We start from the raw sequence: 23,153 nt of genomic DNA on the forward strand, positions 1-23,153 counted from the left end.
TATTATGATATCATCACAGTACTTTTCATTTCTTTCCTTCCTTCCACAAATTTTTAGTAAAATATTATTCTCTGGTAATTTACTTCTATTGCACTTACCTTATACCTGACCAGTGAGTTCTTTTGTTTGCTTGTTTATTTTTTTAATAGGGTAACTGATTTTATTGTTATATTTGAAACATAGGCTTATTCTAGCAATGATCAATAATACCTATCTTGTCATAGTCATTAGCCTATATTACAAATGTAAGCTTGATTATTTCGAGGTCAATCTTGATTTTCAGGACTATATACATAGTTCTGTAGCTGCTATGTTAACTTCAGCAACTGTAAGTAGCACCTGTGATCTTTAAAATTGTTTCCTCATGGCGATTGTTAAGATACATACTCTCTAGTTAGATTTTCTGGTAGACTGATGTGAGAGATGTGTCGGGCAGGGTAGAATTTTCAGGATTTCTCAGTAGATGCAGAAATGATTTTCTACTCTATGTGCAAAGTTAAGGATTCATAATGTAAAAACTCACTTGAGAGGCCTCTTTTAAAAAGAGTGGCAGAAAATATGAGAAAAACGTGGGAAAGTTTAGTCTTGCACACCCTTGGGGGTTTGGCAAGCTTCACATGTGATAAAACTTGACTAAATTTTCTCCTCTGTGGATCACAGTTGAGGACCCCACCAGACTGAGGTACACAATTGTATTCATCCATTGTAAAACAAAACTAAAACTGTAATGAATGTATTTGAAGAGAAATAAATATGAAAGAAATGAAGTGTAGTATTACTTGATAATTTTGGTATGGAGTTAGGCAATTTGCTTTTGCTTATATAAGTAGTTTCAATTAGAGCAGTTCTGCTGCAGATGACCATTAATTACTATTTAATTCGTTGGTAGTTTAAAAACCCGATTTATTTGAGCAAGTGGAATTATTTAGATTATTCTTGAAAAACATTAGTTCAGTATTATAATTAATGCATTTGAAGATCATGACCAGTTATCTTTAGAAATAGATGCTATCTCAGCAGATGCTTTTCTTCTCTTCTTTCCTCCTTGTTGAGATGATTTAAATGTTAGTGCTCACATGCACAGAATGTTCACTCTCATGATTTCATTGCTCTTGATTTTGTCCTAAGCAGTGATGTTGGCCCTTTTAAAAATCATTCTTTGAGGTTATTTGTTCATTTCTAGTGTTATTGGGGAATGAATGAACTAGATTTCTCTAGTTCAGCTGTTATGATTTCTTATATTTTAACATTACCTTCTCCATCCACCAAGAAAAATGGTTGGAAACCTTCCATAGTAGGTGAGCTCTGCAATGATTTTCATCAGGTGACAGCATGACAAAACCTTCTGATGAGACTGAAGAGAAATACATAAATAAAAACATAACTGCTGCTTGAGCTCTTCCTGCAGATGGCACTGGTGCTACTTGGATAAAGAACATTTTTGTGCTCAGCAGCTTGTAGTTCATTGTTCACACTGGAAAGGCTCATACGTACCAGGAAACTAAGTAGATGTTTTGTAATAAGTACTCACTTACCTGTGCATGATTGAACCCCAGCATGGTTCAACCAGTCCTTTCGGAGGTCTGCTTTTCAATTAATGCCTCCACATGGACAATAAAATCTGATGCAGTACTCTTTTTGACTAGGGAAGAGACCTACCACTAAAATCACATGAAAAAGTAAAGCTCCAGGACCATTCTCCCAGTTGCATCTGCTTGAAAAATCCAGCCTAGTCTGAGAATGCATAAATGTTACAGGGGTTTGGAGGGAGATATCATGATTTTTTAAAGTAAAAAACATGTTATTCTGCTAAAATCCTGGGGAGATTTATTCTGATAATCTTAAAAGTGAATTTCAAAAGATTTATTGAACACTTATATGAGGCAATGCATTGTGCCAGATTGCTATGAAAGGTTCAAAGATTAAAAACAGAAAACAAACACGATCTGTATCTCCGCAGATCTCTCAAGCTAATTGCAAAAACAGACACGCATAAACATGTGAGATGCATGTTGGTTTGGTAAATGTTATAAAAATTACCAGTAAGATGTTATTGGAGTAAGGGAGGGGTATCAAAGAAGATTTGAGATGGGCTGTGAAGGAAGGGAATATTCAGTGGAATATGAAGTCGGGAAGAGACCAAGTAGAATTTCCAATAAGGAAACTGTATGAGCAAAGCTGTAGTAGAGAACAGTCTTCTGCTTGGGTTTAATGATTTATTTAAGGACTGATACACTCAAGGCTACCTGTAAGTTGCTGTAAAATATGACTGTATACCACTTCCTAATTTTGGACTCTTGGGCATGTTAGTTAACCTCATTGTGCCTGTATTTCCTCATTTCTGATGGAGGGTAGTGAGACTACCTCTCTGTACAGGTTCTGAGAGATTGAATGAGCTAACATATATATAGTGCCTGGCCATAGTAACAAATATTACTGTTATTATTAAAAAAAATTAGATGGGCATATTTTATGCCAGTCATTCTACAAGGAGAATTCTATCAGGAGACTAAGAATTAGGTATCAACACAATCGTACAAATAAAAATATTTAGTTTAGATAAGTTAACTTGCTAAAGATGATACAGAACAGATTTGTACTTAGGCCAAGTCAAGCCTGTTTTTTGCTTCACTGTTCATCTCTTATATAATTAAGTTGATTGTAATCAGTCTGTGTGGTGAGTGGATGGCAAGACGCTACAGTGACTTAAAGATGATAGGGGTCCAGAGCAGAAGCCTTCTGATGCTTGGTCAAGGGTTTAATCTTTATTTGTTAAGAAATAGAAAATTATTTAAGGGTTATCATGAACACCGCCCGTCTCCTGTGGCAAAGAGTGAAAGATAGTTTTGACCCAGAGAAGACAATTAATAGGTGTGATTGAAGGCTAACTAAAAAAATTCAAGTATTAACTGAGGGGTTTCTTTTAGTATAGAGGAGGGAACTCAGTAGTTTGAAGAATTATAGTCTGCAAAGGAGAGCAAAAAGAAACAGATGGAGGAATAGAGAAAGCAAAAGGGTATTTTGGGATGGGCACAGATGATGGCTGAGTGAACTCAAAGGAGTGATTAGCAATGACAAGTGCAGAAAAGAAATTGAATAGAATGTGGACCACTGTCAGGGAGTGTCAGTGGAGGAGAGGGAGTAGACACTGTGGCAGTAGGTTGAAGAGTGACTGTGAGGTGCGTTGTGCGAGAGGGAATTTAGACTGTTTCTTTGAGGAGTTGACATTCATCGTTATGCAGAGAGAGAAGAGAGGCAACCCTAAAGGTGTCATCATAATCATTTTTATTGTGTGTATATGCATGTGTTTTTCTCTTAGGCATGGAAGTGCATTGATCGTTATTGAGGAAGCTGCCAATAGAGCTGAAGCTGGAGAAAGACACCTGAGTAATGGTCAGGGAGGTGATAATAGTGAATGGAGTTAGGGGCTAAAAGTGACTAGTCATCCAGTGCCATGAAGATTGGAAAGTAGGAAAGAGACATGAGTATGACATTGTGGGTGTACAGTATTCAAGGAGCACTTTTTGCTTTACAGAAAAAAATAGTATGGCCAGAGGCTATTAAATACACTCTAAATTCTCATATATGACACATAAATCCCTTAACTAATTCCTCAGTTTTAATCCCCTACTCCTCCACCATTTTAGAACTGTACCAAATGCTATTCATACCATGTATCTTGCTGTAATATGCCCTCTATATTAAAAGGTTTTCTTTTTTCCAGAGCCTCTATGGTTCAAGTATAATTTAATATCTCTCTTCTGAGGTCCACTGGGTCTTGAATTCTATAAATTCTTTCCAAGTAGACGTCATTAGATTGAGAGCACCTTAACAAAGACCATTTTATATTCTTACCACTTAGCACACCGTAGTTGTCCAATAAAATTTGTTGAATCTAATTTTATTTTCCAAAATAAGACTTTTTTGTGTGTTTTTAAGTTTTTGTAGCAATTTAAGATTACAGACTTTCCATTCATAAAGCTGAAGTAGAAGCAAAATTGATTTTAAAACTGGTAGAAATGATACTTTACTTGCTAAATCACACTCTTAAACGCACACTACCTTTGCTAGTTTGATTTGGTGTGCGTGTCTGTGTGTGTGTGTGAATTATGGGTCACCAACAAGTGTTAAATATATGAAGGGTAGAATTTTAGTTTTAATTTTTGAATCTACAACAAAGTCTTGCTAGACCCATGATCTATAAATGCCTGACAAACAACTCGTAAACGTTTATGTTTATACTCTGTTATGTACTATGTATGGGCCCAGTATCTTCTTGCAGGATTCATCTTATATCCCTGTGTCTTAGTTACTTCTCTGTGAAATGACTTCTTTCACTGACTTCTACACCGTTATAGTTCTGAATTAAGGAGGCTATATTTGATTAATAATTTTTGCTCATAGAAGAAAAGCACTAGGTAGATGATTATTCAACCAGGGATAAGAACTTATGTTCCTAGTCATAAGCTGGTCTATTCAGTGGATGAATAAAATGAGTAATATAATCTGTCCAACCATCTTCATACACAAAGTTTAGTAATAAATCATGGAGGATTTTGCTTTTATTTAAATGAGCATAGACCTATTGCCTTTGTTCTTTAAAAGTTCAGTTCTCTATGAGAACAGAAATGTCAAAAAAAGAAAAAAAAAAAGAAAAAACATTCAGTTCTCTTTTATTTAGAACACTTTTTATTTACAACTTTCCTCTTCCATGGTTTGCTATACTTCTCATCTCAGTCCAAGATATTGCTCCCTGATTTCTTTCTTTTTTCTTTTTTTAGCCCACAGGGTTTCTCACCACCTGAACTGCAAACACTGTCAGAGTGTATTGATGGCTTTCATATTATATGTTGACAATGCTACTACTCGGGAGTGGAAATGTGGTCAAAAAGACAGATATGACTGTCCATCTTTCCAGAGAGTAGTGCTGTGGTAAGAAACATTCACATTATTTGTTTTAGCTCCCAAGGTTACTTTGGTGTGTACATCTTGCTTTTTATTTCCAAACATATTGTTGCTAAGTTTCTGAACGTTTTGTTTAACGTCACATCCTAGGGTTTTTGCTTCTGTGAGTTTTGCTTAGCATGCATACAAAGAATTATGGTGTTGACATTCTCTTATTTGGAATATTTTATCCAGGGCCCGCTGTACTGTGTAATTTAATTTTAAATAATAAATTGAATACAAATGGAAATAGTGTGCTGCCTTTCGAAATGTACTTCCTAGATCTAGCCCTTTTCTTGAGATTGTTGAGAGGACAGTGTTACAGAAGCATTACCTCATTTACTGACCCATGTTTGAATGTGCTTTTGAAGGGCAATGACTCAAGACAGTGGGTATTTACATTGTATTTTAAGTCTTTCAGAAATTAAAAATTTCAATGTATTTTTTATTTTTTGAGACAGGTCCTCCTTTGTCACTCAGGCTGGAATGCAGTGATGAACATGGCTCACTGTAGCCTTTATCTCCCAGGCTCAAGTAATCCTCTTGCCTCAGGTGTGCCACTGCACCTTGCTAATTTAAAAAAAAATTTTTTTTGTGGGTTTTGCCAAGTTGCCCAGATTGGTCTCAAACTCCTGAGCTCAAGCAGTCCACCTGCCTTGGACCCTCAAAGTGCTGAGATTACAGGTGTGAGCCACTGTGCCTGGCCTGGAATATGATATTCTATAAAATTCATCTCATGCTGTTACATATGAACCAATTTTGTAATTGATGAATATTGATAAAATTAGTTTCATTTAGACTCTTGACATTATAATCAAGAAGAATAGACTAAATTTAGTAAAAATGAATAAAATAGAAGCATATAGTTTGAGGAGGATGAAGGAGAATCTGTTTTTAACCCATGGTGGGAATGATTATAAGTTTAGACACAAAATGTAGAATATTTAGTAGAGGTGATTGATCAATGTATTCATATCCAACTTTAAAACTTTTACTTAAATTTGATACTATAAAATCAAGTTAAGGAGTACAATGGAAAATGTTTACAATCTCTTTATTCATATGCTTATTCATTCTTTCCATAAACATTTATCAAGCACATACTATGTACCATGTGCTCTTTTAGGCCCTAGGGAATAGTAGTGAGCAAAACAGATAAAAATCTCTGCTTTCATAAAGATTACAGTGGATTAGTGTGCAGAAGATATTTAAAAAACTCCTTCAAATTAAAAAAAAAAAAAAGCAAAAGTCCAATAGGAAAATTAGCAGAGAAAATGATCAGGTAATTAAAAAAAGAGAACATACAAATGGCCAATAAATATTGTTTCTCTTTTAAAACTTCAGTAGTAATTGGAAGATGCAAATTAAAATGAGATAGCACATTTTTCTCAAAAATTAAGGAAAAGACTACCATTGCCATGTGATCACACAGCAAAAAGGCCGTCAATAGATGCCAATGCCTTGATCTTGAACTCTCCAGACTTCAGAACTATGAAACAATAAATTTCCATTCATTATAAATTACCTAGTCTCAGGTATTCTGTTATAATGCCACAAAATGGACTAAAACAAACTGTATTAGCTTGTGTTGCTATAACAAAATACCAGAAACTGGGTGGCTTAAACAAGAGAAATTTATTTTTCACAGTACTGGAGGCTGAAAGTTTCAGGCCAGGTGCCAGGGATAGGATAGGTGGTAGTGATGATACAGGATAATGGGTAGTTTCAAGCACTTAGGTGAGCATGTAAATTGAGATAGTCTTTCAGGAGACAATCTGATAGAACTTTCCATTCTGAAACTCCTTTCTTAGGCATATATCTGCTACAGACTGAATGTGTGTCCCCAAAATTCATATGTTAAAACCCTAATCCCCAATGTGATGGTATTTGGAGATGGTGCTTTTGAGAATTAATTAGTTTTGAATTAGGTCATGAAAGTGGGAACCTCATGATGGGATTAGATATCTGCAAGCCAGGTAGAGGGACCTTACCAAGAACCCAACCATGCCGTCACCCTGATCTTGGACTTCCAGTCTCCAGAACTGTGAAAAATAATTTTCTCTTGTTTAAGCCACCCAGTTTGTGGTATTTTTGGGAAGGCAGCTCAAGCTAATAAAACTTCTGGGTAATTTATAATGAATGAAAATTTATTCGTTCACAGTTCTGGAGGCTGAGAAGTCTAAGATCAAGGCACAGACATCTGGTGGGGCTCTTTTTGCTGTCATCACATGACAAAATGTGGAAAAGCAAGAGCACACGAGAGCAAACCCACTCAGGAGGGCCCTTTTCATAATGGCATTAATCAATTCATGGGGGAAGAGCCCTCATAATCTAAACACCTCTTTTTAGGCCCCACCTTCCAGCACTATTGCATTAGAGATTAAATTTCCAACAGGTGAATTCTGGCACACACATTCAAAACACAGCATTCTGCCCAGGTACCCAAAATTCATGTTCTTATATAAAAAAATCCATTAATTCCTTCCCAACAGCCTTAAAAGATTCAATGTCTTTTAGCACCAACTTTAAAATGTAAGCCCAAAGTCTCAAATCTAAGCATTATATGACTGAGACCGGTACAATTCATCCTGATGCAAATTATCTTCTAGCTGTAAACCTGTGAAATCAAAACAAGTTATGTACTTTCAAAATACAATGGTGAGACAGGCATAGGACATATTTTTGCATTCCAAAGGGAGAAATAGGCAAGAAGAAGGCAGTAACAGGTTTCAAACATGTTCAAAAACCAACAGGGTAGACAATCCTAAATCCTAAGGCTTAAACTTTGACTTTGTGTCCTGTCTTCTAGGCACATTAAAACAGGAGTTGGGCCCCCAAGGCCTCAGGCAGCTCTAACCCTGTAGCTTTGCTGAACTCATCTCACTTAGCAGCTCTCGTGGGTTGGAGCCTCATGCCTGCACCTGTCCCAGGCTGATGTGGCATGCTAGTGGCTCTACAGTTCAAAGGCTTAGGAATGGCCCTGCTCTTATGGCTCTACAAGGCATTACCTTAGTCGGAACTCTTTGCAGTGGCTCTGCCCAAGCAGCAGGACTCTGCAGCATCCGTTGAAATCTAGGTGGAGGCATCCATGCCTCCACAGGGCCAGAGTTACACCTGGGCCTGCTTGAGCTACAGTTGAGGTAGGTATCTGAGGATAGCAGCACCAGGGACCTGAGACAGCTCTGGGCAATGAACCCCAAATTCTTAAGGTTTTCCTAGGTCCTTCCCTCAAAACCTTTCTTCCCTCAAGGCTGTTGCACTTTGAACCTATGATGGGAGTGGCAGCCTTGAAGATCTCTGAAATGCTTTTAGGATAATTCTCCCATTGTCTTGATAAATGGCAGGGCTTTCTGCTCTCTGTGGTAATCTTACCAAACAGTCACTGCTCACACCCTTGATTTTTCTCTTCTAAACATGCCTTCTCATTGTTTACATGTCCGTGCTTGGGATTTTCCAAATTGGTATGTTCTGCCCTTTTAATTGTTAATTCCATCTTTAAATTATTTCTGTTTACTCATAGTTTACTATATGCAGTAAAGAGAAGCCGCAGAGTCCCTTCCATATTTGCTGCTTAAAGATTTCTTCTGCCAGATATCCTAGTTCAATTCTCTTAAATTCTGCCTTCCATAAACCCATGGCATGGACATAATTCAGCCAAGTGCTTTGCCACTTTATAACAAGCATGACCTTCGGTTTCTGATACGTTCTTCCTTCTTTCTATCCAAGGCCTCATCAGAATAGCCCCTACTGTCCACATTTCTACCAATATTCTATTTATAATTCTGTTTATAACCACTTAAGTAATTTTTAAGACATTTTATACTTTTCCTATATTTCTCCTCTTTTTCTAAAACCTCACCAGAATTACCATTATTGCTATGTTCATGGTAATACAGGCATTTTCTAGCCTGCTTCTTTAAATTCTTCCAGCCTTTATCCATTATATGTAGTTTCATAGCTGCTTCCACATTTTCAAGTATTTATTATAGCAACACTCCACTTCTCTGGTACCAGTTTCTATCTTAGTCTGTTTTGTGCTGCTATAACAGGATACCTGAGACTAGGCAAGTTATGATGAAAAGACATTTACTGGCTCCAATTTTGGGGGCTAGAAATCGAAATCAAGGCACTAGTGTGTATCAGACAAGAACTTTCTTGTGACATCATCACATGGTGGAAAGCAAAAGGGCAAGAGGGCAGGAGTGCAGCAGAGCTAAGATTATGCACATCCGGGCTTAATACCTAGGTGATGAGTTGACAGGTGCATTGAACCATGATGACACATGTTTACCTATGTAACAAACCTGCACATCCTGCACATGTATCCCAGTACTTAATAATAATGAAAAGGAGTGAGCCCATCGCCACAAAACCTTTTTATAATTACATTAATCTATTCATGAAGGCACAACCCTCATGACTCAAACACTTCCCCCAGGCCCCACCTCTCAACACTGCCTCATTGAAGATTAAGTTTTTAACACATAAACTCTGGGGACACATTAAAACTAGAGCAGTATCTTAGAAAATATAGTGCACAGTCACGTTTATTGGATTTTTGTAGCATTTTTTTTCAATGACAAAAATGAAAGTAATCTAAACATCTACTAGGGGTAAATGGTAAAATAAAGCATGGCATAATCACTTGGAAGATTATAGCAAAGTTTTATTTATTTATTCATTTTTAATATTTCAGCATTTATTTTAGATACAGGGGGTACGTTCATAAAATTTTTACATGAGTGTATTGAAGCTAGGTAGTGAGCACAGTCCCCAATAGGTAGTTTTTTATTTTTAACCCACAACTCCCTCCCTCTTTCTCTCTCTCTAGGAGTTCACAGTGACTAATGTTCTCCCTGTTTATGTATATATGTGCTTAATGTTTAGCTTACATTTATAAGTGAGAGCATGTGACATTTGGTTTTCTATTCCTGTGCTAATTTTCTTAGGATTATAGCCTCGAGCTCCATCCATGTTGCTAAAAAGGACATGAATTTCCTCATTTTTTTTAATGTCTGTGTAGTATTCCTAAGTGTATGTTTACCACATTTTCTTTATTCAATTCACCATTGATGGATGCCTAGGTTGATTCTATGTCTTCGCTATTGTGAATAGCCTGGTGATAAACATATGAGTGTGTGTGTCTTTTGGTATAATGATGTGTATTCCCTTGTGTATATACCCGGTAATGGGATTGTTGGGTCTTATGTTAGTTATAAGTTTCTGAGAAATCTCCAAACTACTTTCCACAGTAGCTGAACAAATTTACACTTCCACCAACAGCATATAAATAAATATTCCTTTTCCTCTGCAGGCTTATGGGCATCTGTTGTTTTTTGACTTTTTAATAATAGACATTCTGTTTGGTGTGAGATGGTATCTTACTGTTTTTTGATTTGTATTTTTCTGATGTTTCATGATGAGCATTTTTGAAACATTTGTTGACTGCTGATATGTCTTCTTTTGATCAGTATTTGTTCATGTGTTTTGCCCATTTTTAATGGGGTTATTTGTGTTTTGCTTGTTGATTAGTTTAAGTTCTCTATAGATTCTGGATAGTGGACCTTTGTCAGATGCATAGTTTGTGATTTTTTTTCCCCATTCTGTAGGTTAGTCTGTTGATGATTTCTTTTGTGGTGGAGAAGCTCTTTCATTAAATTAAGTTCCATCTGTCTATATTCGTTGTTGTTGCAATTGCTTATAAAGACTTGGCCATAAATTCTTTGCCAAGGCTGATATTGAGAAGGTTATTTCCTAGAATTTCTTCTGGAATTTTCATAGTTTGACATATGACATTTAAACTCCATCTTGAGTTGGTTTTTTAATATGGTAAAAGGCAACGGTCTAGTTTCATTCTTCCATATATAGCTAGCCAGTTGTCCCTGCAACATTTATAGAATATGGAATTGTTCCTCCATTGCTTGTTTTTGATGGTCTTATGGAAGATAAGCTGGTTATAGGTGCACAGCTTTTTTTCTGACTTTTCTTTTCTGTTCCATTAGTCTCTGTGTCTATTTTTGTATCAGTACCATGCTGTTTGTATATGTAGCTATATATTTTGTAGTTTTATAGTATAGTTTGCTGTCAGGGGGTATGATGACTGGCTCGTTTCTTTTTGCTAATGATTGCTTTACCTATTCAGTTTCTTTTTTGGTTCCATAAGAATTTTAGAATAATTTTTTTCTAATTCTGTGAAGAATGGTGTTGGTAGTTTGCTAGAAATATCATCAAATCTGTAAATTGCTTTTGGCAGTGTGATGATTTTCATGATATTGATTGTTTCAATTCCATGAGCATGGGATGTTTTTCCATGTATTTGTTTCATCTCTGATTTCTGTCAGCAGAGTTTTATGATTCTTATAGAGATCTTTCACTTTCTTGGTTAGCTGCATTCCTAGGTATTTTATTTTCTTTATGTCTATTCTAATTGAGATTGTGTGCTTTATTTGACTCTCAGCCTGGATGTTATTGGTGTACAGAAATGCTACTGATTTTTATACATTGATTTTGTATACTGAAACTTTGATCATAGGAAATCTTTATTACTGATGTAAAAAGATCCTTAGGAAAATGGATAAGAAAAAATTTAAATGGTATTGGTGTATGATATTATTTATGTAAAACAAAAATATAATCATACGAAAGTCATATATTTTGTGAGTATATATGAAATGTAGTTACATATTTTACACATATTTATGTCAATGCATGTATAAGAGTATGCAACCATGGTTGCCCATCTGGAAAAAGAAGAGGAATTGGGCAGAAGTCCAGAGGAAATTTATCATCACCCAACTTATTTGAAATTCTATTCAAAAATGTATTCATTTAATAATTGTATACTGAAGTTGTTTTAAGTGCAGACAATTGCAGGAAATATCAAGAAGTAAATGAGCAGTTCATTGAGCAGCTGAGAGTATTACAGAAACTGAGTTTTTCACTGTCTTCAAAGCACAAAACATAGTGTCTAGTCGGGTTTGTTTGAAGCACAAATCATTGTCTGAGAATTGAGGGAAAAAATGGGACAAACTTAATTGGAAGTGTTTGCTAATGGTTTTTAAAGTTGGATTAAATTTTGTGATTAAATTTTAAGCAGAGATATGAGATTACTGGATCTATATTTTATAAAGTTGTATTTGTTGTACAGGATGAATTGGAAAGAAAGACAAAAGAGTTAGTTTGTATGTGTGTATGTTTGTGTGTGTGTGTGTATGTGTTGTGTATGTGTACATGGGGGAGAGAGAACGAGACTATTTCAGGAAGAAGGCATGTGTTAAGATATTATGTCTCATAAAACCAACTTATAAATATACTACTAGCAGTCAGATAGTAGAAAAAACTTTGAGTATACTACACAGTATATAAATACATCTCATATCTTCTATATAAAACTTATAGTGTAGATGTAAGCATACACATTTCCCATCTTAATTACTGCTATCTCTTGTATACGCTTAGAGAAATATAAAGATCTCAAGATGATTAGGAGTCAGCAAAAAATTTTAATCTGATCTTTGAGAACAGCTATTCTGCTTTTTCAATTCCCTTGACTTCAGATTCTTAAGAAATCATGAACCTTATATCAAGCCAAAAAGACAGATGATACCTACTGCACCATCTGTCTCAAGGTGTATTTCTAACTTCTTTAAATAAAAAAGATGGATATTGGGAAAGTCATTAGTCACCACTGCCTTTCCATTTTCTGGTCATAGAGATGAAGTCAATCAACCTGAGCATCTGCCTGGGTCAGCAGACCAGAAGAGACTTTTGACACGGGAATATATAGCTCTCCCTCCAGAATGCTTTCTGATTTCAACTTTGGACTCCTCTTATTGTTTTTAAGAAGGAAGTTTGATGTTCTTATCTCAGGTAAACTGTCTACATTCTCTTATGCTGTTTTTCATCACCAAGGCATTTTAAGATGATCCATCTCATAATTTTAACACAAAACACATTTTCTGATTGCATTCTTACTTCTTAGAGCCTGATTTTAAAAAGTTAAAAGGGGGAAATGAAATCTGCCTTCTGCAAGACACAGAACACATTACTGTTGTGTATTTGTCAGGTTTCCAAAAGTAAAATTAAAATGGGAATGATAAATGAAGGTGGTGTTCCCATGTTTCCTTCTCTTTTTAAGTCCACTTAATTCTCCTCCTCTCTTCCATGATCAATATCTTACCCTTAACAACACCAGTTCCTGTTGTTCACATTCTATTTAATTACACAGATGTCTGTCCAGTTCTTATTAAGTTCAAGTCCTAGAATGATAGAGCAGTCTTGTCTTATGTGTGGATAGGAATGCACATCGAAAAGAAGTGGAATATAGTGATCATGATTTATTAAAGCTATAATTATTTTACTCAACAAATATTAAACACCGGGTACACAAAGATGGTTTAGATGCCAATTCTGCCCAGGTTATTAGAGAAGGACTATTATAAACATGTCATTATAATAGAATGTGCTAAGTGTTATAATTGAAGCACATACAAAATTCTGCATAAGTTCGGAACAAGAATTCATGCAGAATAAGAACTATTAACTCATGGAGAGAGAGGTCAAGGAAGGTGTCATAAAGAAGTGGTACTCAGAAACAGAGGAGTAGTGCAGCAAAAAGAGAGTATAATTGCTATTCCAGGCAGTGTGTGTGCCATGTGTCACGAAATAGATGAGGAATACATTTATTATTTGGGGAAAGGTAAATTGTTCCCTGTAGCTAAAGAACAGGGTAAGTAGGAGAAAATCTGGTAAAGAACTGGGGGCGGGGAAGAACTGGATGAAGTCTAGCATTGGCAGAAATGACCAATCAGTGTTTTATGTTTTTTTTCACATTTACTCCTCACAAAAAATCTGAGTCAAGTGCTAGTATCTTTATTTTGCAAAAAAGCCATCAGCCCAGGTAAGGTAAAAAGAAAAATAAAATTTTTCTAAATTTATATAGGTAGAAAATGGCAGAGGCAGTAATTAAATTCAAGTCTAATAGGTTTTAATCTGTGTTCTGATTCATAGAAGAATGGATGGTCAGGGGAAGACTACTTGTGAAGACCTTGAATGTAATGGGAATTTGAATTTTATGTGTATGCAGAAAGAATTGAAAGAAATATTTTAAGCAACAGAAAAGGAATGTTCATTATATCGATAAAGAAAGACTAGTGCTTTCGGGACTTCCTTTGCTAACATTAGTAATGTGCAGTCATTATTATTAGTAAAAGATTTGCTTCAAGTCAGTGATTGGACAAGAACAAAATATAATTAAATTGTCCCATGGTACTGGATATGCTCATCTACATAGACTTAAAACTAAAATATAATTTAATTTGATGAAACACCCTGAAAAGGACAAAAAGCTAAGGCATGATTTTCAGTATATTTTCAGCTCATTGATATTTAAATGAACTCAGAACTCAGTGACCAGCACAGATACATCTGCAAAAGCACTGCTTTTAGGCTGATGTCAACACAGGATTCAAACAGAAAGCTAGTATGACACAATGACTATCTTAGCCAGGCTTTTCAGACTTGGCAATACATTTAAAATCTGTATAAATTTGAAGCAAAAGTATTAGCATCAGGTGGAGGTCAGTACAACCCTATTTTATATGTCCCGAGTTTATCTGAAACAAAGGCATACCGTAATCTTTGTTCTACGGGAAATAAAGTATAAATCAAGAAGGGGCTCTATATCAGGCCCTATGTTGTCCTTGAACTACGTGCATAGAAACTGAATTGACAATCAAAGCACAGTGCCCTGCTATGTGGCAAGTGACTGCATTTATTTCCTTTCCTTTTTTTTTCAATGAGTGAAATCAGTAATAAGCCAGGCAACTCGATGCATTAATCTGTTACATTGTCTTTTATTGCCAAGTATGTGTGTATTGTAAACAAAATCCTAATGTATAAATTACCTTGAAGAGAGATTTTTTTTCAAAGTATAGAAGTAAAGAAATGATACTTTTCATCTGAATTCCATATTTAAAGATGACAGTTGTAGGTTGAGTGAACTAATTTGAGATGATTCTTGTACTTTAACTTCTGATTCTTCCATTTATTGATCTGAACAATTTACTTAGCACTTCTGAGCCTACTTTCCTCAGCTCAATTGGAAAATAGAAATAAAACTCTCCTCTCTTCCAGGACCTGTATGAAGATTAAATATGATAATATATAGGGTGCAGGTAGGTGCTGGGTTCATGGCAGCTTCTGTCTGCCCTGCCTACAAAATGCCATATTTGAATGGTTTTGGTTTCAACATTTGGTTTTCTGCCGGAGTAGATAGTCCTAGAGAGAAATATCTTTTGTTTGTCAAAACATGAAAAGATGATTGTAGGTCTTAAATTTTATCTGAATTTTAGACTTTTTCTGAGTATTCAAATGTTTTATATTCATAATAATTATTTATTAGAAAGTTAAGAGTTTTGATGCTTTTGCCTTCATGGAAGCAGTTGCTGGCCATAAGAAGATATGTAAAAGTAGCTAACAGTAGGACAGGTTGGCCTGTTCATGAAGAGACCCTCATCTGGTGCATGACTTATGAAAATACTTTCTTTCCTCCCTAAGTCTTGTATTAGGTTTTTGCTTAACAGAAGACAGCTCTAATTGCTAATTTGCAGGAGAAAGCACAATCTCAATGTCTCCCTTACGGCAGAGGTGGTTTTGAAACCAAACCAAAAAGCCATCAGCAATATCCAGGATAATTCTGCCAAGAACTAAGGCAAGGGTCTTTTTTAAAAAAAAATTATTTTCTTTTTTCCTTGCAACTGACTTTGGGACCTGTAATTTACAGGTTGTCATGGAAACAAGTCACATGTGTTAGTTCCCTTGGCAAAAGTGGCAGTCTGTGAATGGTGAATATTCAAGGTGGCACCAGGCTCATCTATGCTAAGAGTAAGTTCAATTCCAAAACATCAAAAAAATCTTACTAGACATAGTCACAACAAAGAGGGTACCATTTCAGACAATTGCCTAATACATGTCTTACTGACTCAAATGTGCTTGCTTAGAAATAAATAGTAAGTTCCCCAGTGTGAGTGTATCAGTGTGCATGTTTACATGTTGATCAGGACACATTGATTTCTTCCCCACAAATAATGAATACAATATTAATAAGAATATTGGGGCTGGGCGCGGTGGCTCACGCCTGTTATCCCAGCACTTTGAAAGGCCGAGGCAGGTGGATCATGAGGTCAAGAGATTGAGACCATCCTGGTCAACATGGTGAAACCCTGTCTCTACTAAAAATACAAAAATTAGCTGGGCATGGTGGCGTGTGCCTGTAGTTCCAGCTACTTGGGAGGCTGAGGCAGGAGAATTGCTTGAACCCAGGAGGCGGAGGTTGCGGTGAGCCAAGATCGTGCCATTGCACTCCAGCCTGGGTAACAAGAGCTAAACTCCATCTCAAAAAAAAAAAAGAATATTGATTTGATATTTTAGTGTTAATTAGCTTTACTCTGGCAAAAGACACCTTTGGTAGCTTTAAAGCTATCTTGAAAAATAACTCCTGTTAGTATTCTACTTAGAAACCAATACTCATGAAACTGCTAAGAAAACAAATAACTATATATTGATACTGTTGATTGCTAGTCTAGTTGTCAGTGGAGCTGATAGCATAAAACCTCACCATAAAATAAGGTTAAGATTGACTGATAGTGTATTCTTATGGTCCTTTGAGTTGTATGTGCTTTACAAAGGGAAACTGTTTTATTTTTAGGTGTATTTTTCTGACCCTCATTCTATTCACCTATTTTACCACCTCCTTCACTTATGAAAAGAGATAGCAAACCATAGAATAGATCAAATAGATACAGAAATTTTCATTGGTATGTGTTCTGAATATGTCAGACAATTTCAGAGGTCAGGACACTGGAGATGTCACCTCTATGCACAATCAGTATTTTCATCTTGTTTTCATATACTTTGATCCTGGAAGCCCCTGACGTGACTGGTAAAATAGATTTATTTTAACGACTAAGGAGTTCTAGTTGCAAAAACATAATGAGACTATTTCTGATGTTTTGACTAGCACAAAAATAAAATTTTAGCTTACTGTTCATATGTACGGTTGCAATTCCCATTCTAATTCTGTTTTCATAACTCGGGTCTCAATTCAACACTTCTTCCATGATTTATTTATTTATTTTTATTTTGTTTTGTCTTAGTTTTCAGTATTTTGAATCTAGATTGATTTTTTTTTCTCTGCTGTGATCACATTGAATAAGTATACCTATATGCTTTATCCTTTATATAGAGTTTGCACAAGGATAACTCCTTGTATATATAGCACATATATAGGTATATCAATATTTTATTACCCTCCAAACTTTACATAGGAACCAAACTTTTTATTCTTTATTTATAGCTGCCTTCATCACAGAAGATCCAAGGATTTTATATGAAGCTTACAGAATTTGTCTGAAGTAGGTGTCAGAAACAAGTGCTAAAATGGAAAATGTGAAATCACTAGGCTTCAATGATAACATTCCGAATATTTCATACTAACCTGTGAGGAAGCTCCATTCCCTAGCTCTCCCACCACTTGGTATGTGTTGAAAAGGTGCCATGGTGAACAATACACAGGCTTTTGTCAGATTTAGTTTGCCATATTGCATGTACATGAAGCCAAAGAGTGACTGGGAAGAATCCCAGCAGAGCACGAAAGAGCAACAAACTGTAAAAGGAAAAATGAGAATGGAAAGAGGGGAAAAGGTGAGAACTCAAGAGAAAACGCTAAAATGAAGCCAGAGGGAAATGTTGAAAAGGGAGAGAAACACTACAGAGGAGGAAAAAAGAAAAAGAAAAGTTAACAGATTGCAGGCAGAATCATTGTAGAACTGAACGTATATATCCAAAGTGTCAGGCAATATATCTCTAAAAATGTAATTGGGAGGGCAGCCATTTCTTTTTAATAGTGAGCTATTTTCAAGTGTTATGAAAGTCATGTGAGATTTGATGTCAATTTTATTCTTGGCATTCAGTCTTTCTTTATGAACACAAAAGGAAACCATGAGGTTAGACAAAAAGGTAAAAGGAAGTTTTCATAGAAGGAGAAGAAGGAAACAATACATTGACATTGAAAAAGACATTTTAGAAATACTACTCTTCTAATTGTTTACACATCTGTGCTGTTAATTGCAGGCAGATATTGAAGTGCTATTGTTGCTAAACATTGATTTGAAATCAAATGCTTTGCATTCTTAACATTTCAATATACTATCTTATATTTTAAAATGCTCTCCAATAAAATACCCTGGGGAAATGTGAAGTCAGCTTTTCTCCATAGGAGTTGTAAAATTCATTTAGAGTGGTGAAAGTTTCACAATTTTTAAACTATTAACATTCCTCTAAGTAGAACGTATCAAAACCTTTGAAAACCTCAATAATTATAAAATTTTGAATAGTACAAGTGAGCTTTTGAACTTCTTAGCTATTTTTTGTTATGGAAATTTTCTTTAGGTTTGACAACAATGATTTCTTTCAACTGCACATTTCCCTTCCACTAGACATGAGGATAAAAAGAAGGTATTTTATAAAAAGTGATTGATGTAACATACCTGTTTAGGATTTATTCTCTCTCACATAATCACAGCACAATTGAACTGAATTCAGAATCTTATGGTGGACAGAGACATAAAGTAGACTTCTGAATGCCTTATAGACAATTAGAACAAATTACTGTTTGGCAATGCGATAAGGATAAATAACTTGTAAACATATAAAAATAAATTATTAGGAGACTTCATTGCTGAGTTTGTTTCTATAATTCTTAACAGTTCTTTGGCATTACCAGACTGAGAAAGACAACTAAACATCTCATGCTAAGTATACAGCCTGTGTTGCGTGATGTTTGTAACTAGATTATACTCAAGTTAACTTAAATGAGGGCTAAGAGTCCTCAAATTTATCCAATTTTTGTGAGCTTTTCTCTTCTGGATAGGGAAATACATAACATTAGCTAATATTAGCTATTCACAAAACATTTCCTTCCAACTCCATTCTAAGTACCTAAGATGTCAATATAAATCATAAAAAACATTGAAAATTTCAATTATTCCTAACTGTGATGATAATAGGAGTTGCTGGGAAATGAATCATTAATTTTTAGACTAAAGATTTTAATTTTGCCATAATTTTTCCTTTAAAAAGGAAGATTATAATTCTTTTAAATGTGATGAAATTTACTTAAAATAGCAGTCATTTCTCAAATATTGTTTGGTAGGAAAATTAATAATGAACTCATCAGTTTAGGACTAGATAAAATATTTAAAATTTTAGCACATGTAACTAATTTCATAGAAAACTTAAAAAGCTTATAATAAGTTTCGAATATACATATCCTTGAATAAAAAACAGATATGTTTATATATGTGCATGCACACACCCAAATATGTGCATATATGGTAATTAAGATTTAGTACTAAAATTGTTTCTCCAAATTTCAATTTCAGGATTCTATTCCATTCTTACATTCTTTTCCTTCTTTGACCCAAGTGTTCCAAATACTGTCTCAAAGGGAAAGTATATTTTAGAGTTTTTTTTTGATGTGTCACTGTCTCCTTGCAAAAAGTGCTCAAAGAGCTAAAAAATATTTTTAGTTTAAAAAAGATGGTTTGAAAAATTTTTTCACTTTTGGATTAATCAATTTGACTATTTAGAGAGCTAAACTGAAATAAAAAGAAACTTCTATATAAGGAAGATTAAGTATTGGCTGGGTGTGGTGGCTCATGCCTGTAATCCCAACACTTTGGGAGGCCGAGGTGGACAGATCACAAGGTCAGGAGTTCAAGACCATCCTGGCTAACATGGTGAAACCCTGCCTCTACTAAAAATACAAAAAAGTAGCCAGGTATGGTGGCACGTGCCCGTAGTCTCTGAGCCAGGAGAATCGCTTGAACCCAAGAGGTAGAGGTTGCCATGAACCAAGATTGCTGCACTCCAGCCTGGGTGACAGAGCGAGACTATGTCTTATAATAATAATAATAATAAAAAAATTCTGTAAATGAAACTGTAATTCAGTGTCTCTCATGAGCATAGACACAGAATCTTTTTTTATTTTCGATAGCCTTTCGCTCTGTCACTCAGGCTGGAGTACAATGGCATGATCTCGGCTAACTGCAACTGCTGCCTCTCTGGATCAAGCAATTCTTGTGCCTCAGCCTCCCAAGAAGTTGGGACTACAGGGTGCTGCCATCACACTCAGCTAATTTTTTTGTATTTTTAGTAGAGATGGGGTTTCATCATGTTGGCCAGATTGGTCTTGATCTGCCTGTCTCAGCCTCCCAAAGTGTTGAAATTACAGGGGTGAGCCATTGTGCGCAGCCAGACACAAACTCTTCAACAAAACCAACAAAATATTAGTAAACAAAATCTGACAAGATATGAAAAGAATAATATATCCTGAACAAAAGAGATTTGTTCCAGGTGTACCAGGCTTGTTCAACATTTGAAAATTAGTCCATGTAAAGCATCATATTGATCGACACAATACAAACATTTGACAAAATCCAATTCCCATTCATAAAAACTCTTAGCAAACAAAATTAAGGAAAATTTTCTCAAGTTCATAAAGAAATCTACAAAAGACCAACATATAACATAATACTTACTGGTGATACACTGCATGCTTTTCTCCATAGATCAGGAACATGGCAAGAATGTCTTAACTGCTATTAATATCTTACTGAAAGTTCTAGCTAATGCAATAAGACAGGAAAAAATAAATAGAAAATATACAGATCGGAAAAGAAGTAAAACCATCTTCAATTGCAGATGACATGATTTTCTATATAGAAAAATACCAAACAATTTACCAGAAATCTCTCAGAATTAATAAATAAGCAGATTAAGGTAGAATGTATACAAAATGACCATTATCACTTTGAAAAAATATTTATGTATTAGAGCAATTAAGAATAATAATAAAAGGTTTTATTTTACCTTCAATTATTTTCTCTTTGATGTTTTTTCTGTTTTAAAAGTTTAGATCTGATTTTCTGACATATTTCCCTTCTCTCTGAAGAACTTCTTTTCATACTTCTTTGCTGGAAGGTCTGCTGGCTATGAATTCCCTCAGTTTTTGTCTTTGAGAGTGTATTTCTTTTTCAATTTTGAAATCAATTCAATTTTTTTTCCTGCCTTTTGGAATACCTTACAAGTTTTTGTTGCAATCTGTATTGAGGTTAATAGGACATTAGTGTGAAATTTATCTGAATCTGACTAGCAATTGGACTATATTCAACATTTGTTGTAGCTGTAGGTGTCAGAGACTAAATTTCACTAATGCCCTGTTTTTGTTTCTCTGTTGGCTTCAGGTTTTCTTAAGATCTTTCATAGAACCTGAGCTTTGCAGCTTTTTCAGCTGTAATCTACTTTTTACTGTTAATGTGATGAAAAAGAGTTGGGGAGGAAAATGCTTTATAATCTTATAATCAAATATTATTCTTTCAGTGGGCCTATGTCCCTGGAGTGATCTTCACCAGTAATTCTTACATTCATATTCTCCCACACTTAGATGAAAGGGTAGAGAGACCTGGAGTTGCATACTACTCTCCTGCCTATTGAAGACACAACTTTCGTAATGGCTTCTTCACTGGAGAGTAGCCTATTGTTTTGGCATTCCAAAGTGATCACTTTCCCCATCTATTCATCAAAGATATGAGGTAATTTTTTTTTTTTATCGTGAGAACCTGGTGGCATCTTTGTGGGTAAAACCTGTACAATTGTGAGCTACAAGCTTGATATACAAAAGTCAGTTGTTTTCCTGTATAGCAGCAATAACAATTAGAATTTGAAAGTTAAAATAACAGACCATATACAATAGCACAAAAACATTTTACTTAGATATATATCTAAGAAAGTATGTACAGGTTGTGTATGCAGAAAACTGTAAAATGTTGATGAAAGAAATCAAAGAAAATTCAAATAAATGGAGAGATATTTGTAGTTTATGGATTGGAAAATCAAATATTGATTAAATGGCCATTCTTCCCATCTTCATCTATATATATTCAAAGCTAATATACAGCTATATATATATGTTTTCTTGCTGCTTCAGCTGAGAGAGCCTAGAAACAATGACATACTTGTAGTGATAAGCACAGCTAGCACCGAGATCTTTGTTTCTAATACTATTGTCCAATAAAATAAACCAGTGCTTCATGGCTTGTTTTAGTACTGGGGTAGGAAATATATAAGATGAGCCTGGAACATATTATAGTACCAAAAAGAAAAGGAGAACTAAAAAAGTCCACCTTGTTCCTAACAAAAAAACAGCCTCACAATAATGAGGGTATTTCAAAAGGACACAGGAGTCAGGTGAAAGAGCTCCCAATTATGAAAGCTGGAACAATTTGAGCAACAAAATAGAGTTGTATTGGATTATAATCTAAAGTAAAAAAATAAATTTCTGTGAGTTTTTACTGATTAAATAACTACATAAATATCTTCTTTTCCAAAATTCATAATCCCATTTTAATCATGAGAAAAATATCAGAAAATCCCAATCAAAGAACATTCTGTAAAATATCTGACCAGAACTCTTCAAAACTGTTAAATCATCGAAAACAAGGAAAGTCTGAAAACTGTGACAGTCAAGAGCAACCTAAGAAGAAATGGCTACTAAATCTAATGTAGGATTCCAGATGGACTCCTGGAACAGACAAAAAGAGCACTAGGTATAAACTAAGGAGACCTGAATAGGTCATGGACTTTAGTTAATAATGTTATGTCAATATTGGCTCATTAATTATGACAAATGTAAGATGTTAATGAGAGGAGAAACTGGGAGGGGGTTATATAGAAACCCTTTTTACTCTCCTCTCTAATTTTTTGTAATCTAAAAATAATAATACAAATAATTTATTAAAAACGCATTGTAAAGAGTACTTTTACCTGCTTTAATCTACTCTGAGCACTAGAATATGAAAGGAACACCTGGACTAGATATTATTGATGTTGCAAACAGTATGTCTGTCATTCATTTTGGCTGTCCAGCTTATGCACTTTAAATACCTGAATGGATTTTTTTTAAATAAAATCTTTATTAAAAAGTAGAAGTTATTGAGAATGCCTAAACATTTTTGCTGAAATGAGAATTACATACTTTTTATTGACTAAAGTATAAATTTATATTACAGTCTATACAATAATACGGAGGGAAATTCTGATATTGACCTCTACGTCATTGGGGAGTTGATAAGGTTTTTAGGCAGATATGA

The 23,153-nt window shown here is 35.0% G+C and overlaps 1 long non-coding RNA gene across 1 annotated transcript; it reads left to right on the plus strand.

The window, feature by feature from the left end:
* The first annotated feature begins 4,629 nt into the window (after positions 1-4,629).
* On the plus strand, positions 4,630-22,941 carry LOC118145118 (uncharacterized). Its single transcript, XR_004730287.3, has 5 exons — positions 4,630-4,932; positions 12,657-12,813; positions 15,728-15,828; positions 17,300-17,357; positions 21,449-22,941. It is a non-coding gene; the product is annotated as an uncharacterized LOC118145118 (long non-coding RNA).
* The last annotated feature ends 212 nt before the right edge of the window (positions 22,942-23,153 follow it).

This window comes from Callithrix jacchus, chromosome 8 (genome assembly GCF_049354715.1).
Source record: "Callithrix jacchus isolate 240 chromosome 8, calJac240_pri, whole genome shotgun sequence".
Classification (NCBI taxonomy): Eukaryota; Metazoa; Chordata; class Mammalia; order Primates; family Cebidae; genus Callithrix; species Callithrix jacchus.